Here is a 3,796-nt window from a genome sequence, read left to right as displayed (position 1 = left end):
TTCAACGCGTCTCGAGACGTGTTTTTGGCCCTTTTGGCCTTCCATAGAGACCCATTCTTTTCGCACGCCTAGTTTGCAAACGGCGCGTCCTCAAAATATTCCTGTAAATACATGTTTATTCTTGGATGTACACCACCAATAAACGGAAGCTGTATTATCGAGGTAAGGTTTTAAAATAACAACGTTATCGTTTAAGTTACCCGCTATCCCTGTGGCAGCAATTATATCGATAGCATTGCAAATGTTGCTCTTAACAACGGCGTTTGCACCAATATGAACGTTATAAATATCGCACCAGTACTCGTTTTAGTCTTCGAGACAACATCTCACTATCTGCATTTAGGCTACATCTGCACTGTTGATCTTTTAACCTTTTCCGTCTGGACTCAGTGTTGCCAACTAATTTTCAGGGGAAGTTGCTAAAGGATGGTCGATTTGTTGCTAAAAGTTGCTAAATGACGTTGTGATGTCATTGCGTGATGACGTCATTACGTAATCACGACGCAAAATTGTGTCACTACATTCAAAAAATATATATTTTTACATGTTAATTTAGATTTGTTCGTAAAATAATATAATGATAAAATATAAATAACCATTTTTATATACAACATTGAATTACTGAACACTTACACATTTTTGAACGATTACAAGTTTTTTTCATTAGCTAGTAAACTAGTAAAACTACACATTCTGAACAATTATAGTTTTAAGCAGTGTATTAGTAGTCAGTATGCTACACTCTAAGAAAACAATTCACAGGTTTTTACCTGCATTTTAAATTACGCATTGTATTTTGTGTTTCGGGGTACAACGGATGATGGATAACGGATAATGTCCTGGAAAATTACTGGTACCTTTTCCATTTTTCTAGATATTTTTCTTACAGTGTACTAACTGATCAACAATCACAGGTACAAGCTACTAACAAGGTGTATCATAAATGAACAATTATTAAATTATTATTATTATTATCAAATTGAACAATTGCAAATAGCAGTAACTTAATTCACGTGATGTGTGTACTGCTAGGCATCTTTGGTTTCCTCTTTTTGTGAAATTTAGATGGAAAACGTGTGCCTTTTTATTGTTTGAGACGCTTATCAAAAGTTGCTAAAAATTAAAAAATAGCTGCATTTGTTGCTAGGTGTTTTGGAAGAAAAAGTTGCTAATGTAGTCTGAAAAGTTGCTAAATTTAGCAACAAAATTGCTAAATTGGCAACACTTCCTGGACTCAGGATAGTGCTGGATTTCACTTCCTGGTTGGGCGGGATTTGTTGTAGTGCCTGTAAAACAAATTACCATAGTAACCGTAGTTTCCGACAAATTACCATAGTTACTGCAGTTCTTTTGTATCGTGCAAAATGATAGTAAATAAATATGGGGTCTCTATTAAACACTGTATAAGCTTTCAAATACTTTTTCACTCATTCATCTCTTCTTTCTTACTTTCTGAGGACAAAAGCTAATAAGTTACCAGAGTCTCACTGTTAACGAACTGTAGGCTAGTTAATATGGTAATCGTGTTTTATTTGTTTCTTTTTTTTTGTCAGCCTAACCATGTTTCTTGGGGTTGTAGATGTGAGGTAGGCGTTAATCCCATTATAATCTAGTGATGTGTAAACTCTGCCTACTATTATGATGAATGATTTCTTTACTATAAACATACCCTTACAAAAAGTGTTATTTGAACTGTTACTATTACCATTATCAAAAGAAAAAGAAAAAAAACTGGCATATAATCACATGCGAGTGATTCTATAATTGCAGGTACATTTGGTGTCCGAAGTCATTATTTTTTTCTGATTTTTTCAAATGGTTATATTTGTAATTATTTTAATACTGTGTTACTCATTGTTATGAATTACAAGATGTTACAGTCCAAAACAATATAATATATTTAGCAAAAAGTGTTTTAAATAGCTGAAAATCATGATTTCATTTTTTCCATCATGTATAATTGTGTAATCAAAATATTTTATTGTACTTTTCTTTTTGTAATATTTCATAAATTTTTTTTATAAAAGCCCTAAAGAGTCATTTACCTAATTCTACAACATTATTAATATTTTTTTTAAATAACTTTTTCTTATAAAAATGTGTGTCCGTAAATCTTGCGTCAACTCTGTTACCGTACCATACTTTGTCTTTAAATGAGTGGAATTATCTCCCACAACTATGTAAGATACAGGAAATGATGTCACTTTCCCTCACTGTTAAGATCTGAAGCACTGAAAAGTCTATGTGCTCTCTCTAAGAAAATATTTTAATCTAAAAGTTACACCGAGTTATTTTATAAAGTGTCAAATCTGTTACCACAATATCAAAAGGAAAACAGATTTTTTTCATTGATCACACTTTGTGTTATTTAAAAGTCTTTTAATCATGATTTCATTAGTGCCATGTGCTCTTAGCATTTATGCTAGCAAGTGGAGTTTTTGTCAAAAAAAATAAAGAAAATTGTCAATTCTGTTACTGTCCAACTCTGTTACCAAGGTAGAGTAACAATGCTGACAATGCGGTAACAGAATTGACAGTCCATCGGACAATTTACAATTCTGTTACTTTACAATTCTGTTACTTAAAGGGTCAACTCTGTTTATGAACTATTTTCACAAAAAACAATACATTTGTTGTTTAAAATCCTAATAAACGTTATTGATTTATTTTTGTAACACTATTTTTCTTTTTTTAACTGGATATTGTAGATAATACATTTTCAGATGAAAAATATTTGCTCCAAGTGGACGGTTCTGTGAAGACAGGTATTTTTTACATTTTTAAGGTATGCATAGGTGAAATATTATCTCAGTTTCAAGTGATGGAATGTAAGGACTGTTTGTCTAATGAAACAAGAAGGAGTTTTCCTGTTATGATTTATTGTTATTTCTACACATTGTCTAATTTGTCCATAACAGAGTTGACAAACAATGCCATAAAGACATGTTTTTTCATTAAAAGTAAAAAAAGGAAGTAACTTGTGTTTGGCAAGCACTGAATTATTCAAATGAAATTTGTTTTCAATAAAATACTGAAAAAAAATCTGTTAGTGAAAAGTTTTTTTCTTAACTTTCTGCAATGCCAAATGTATCTCCAATTATAGAATCACCCATATATTACTTTATTATAGTTTAATAATAACAGTAACTGCAGCTTGTAACTTGATGTGGATCATTAAAATTACATTAAAAACACATTGGACAAAACTTAAAAATAAAAAACGTAAAACAATTCAAATGTAAAATTAGACTAGAATCATAAACTTCAATCTGTTATTTTAATTAGTGTCAAACTAAATTAGTGTCAAACTAAAACATCTGCCCTGACTGCATGCTTACACACACTTTTAAATAGCTACCTTGAATTATTATTTTCTCTTCAGAGTTATTTGTCTTATAATTTGCACAATCAGTTCAATTAGTTGCAGTAAAATTCCTTCTACTGGCAGTTGGAGATGTGGATGTAGTACGAGACCCTTCAGTGCCTGACGAGTGGAAAGGTTACCCTCATAAAAATGTCACGCTAGACTGATCATTAATCCTCCACTATCTAAAGTGAGTCTGATCCTTGACTAAATTGAGAGCTCTGAGAGGCAGAGATGTGTCAGCACCTCCGAGTTCATAATCCTCCACGCTCCCCCCTTACTACCGTCCCTACTGTCTAATCACTGATTCAACCACCTACCTGACACAGACACACACACACACACACACACACACACTGTCTGTCCTGCACATATATACACAAGCCTGTTTCCTCAAAGCAAAATACTGCATATGAATTGCTCTTTAGAAAC

This window comes from Sinocyclocheilus grahami, unplaced genomic scaffold (assembly GCF_001515645.1).
Source record: "Sinocyclocheilus grahami isolate Dianchi unplaced genomic scaffold, SAMN03320097.WGS_v1.1 scaffold86.1, whole genome shotgun sequence".
Classification (NCBI taxonomy): Eukaryota; Metazoa; Chordata; class Actinopteri; order Cypriniformes; family Cyprinidae; genus Sinocyclocheilus; species Sinocyclocheilus grahami.
This window is presented reverse-complemented; position numbering follows the sequence as displayed.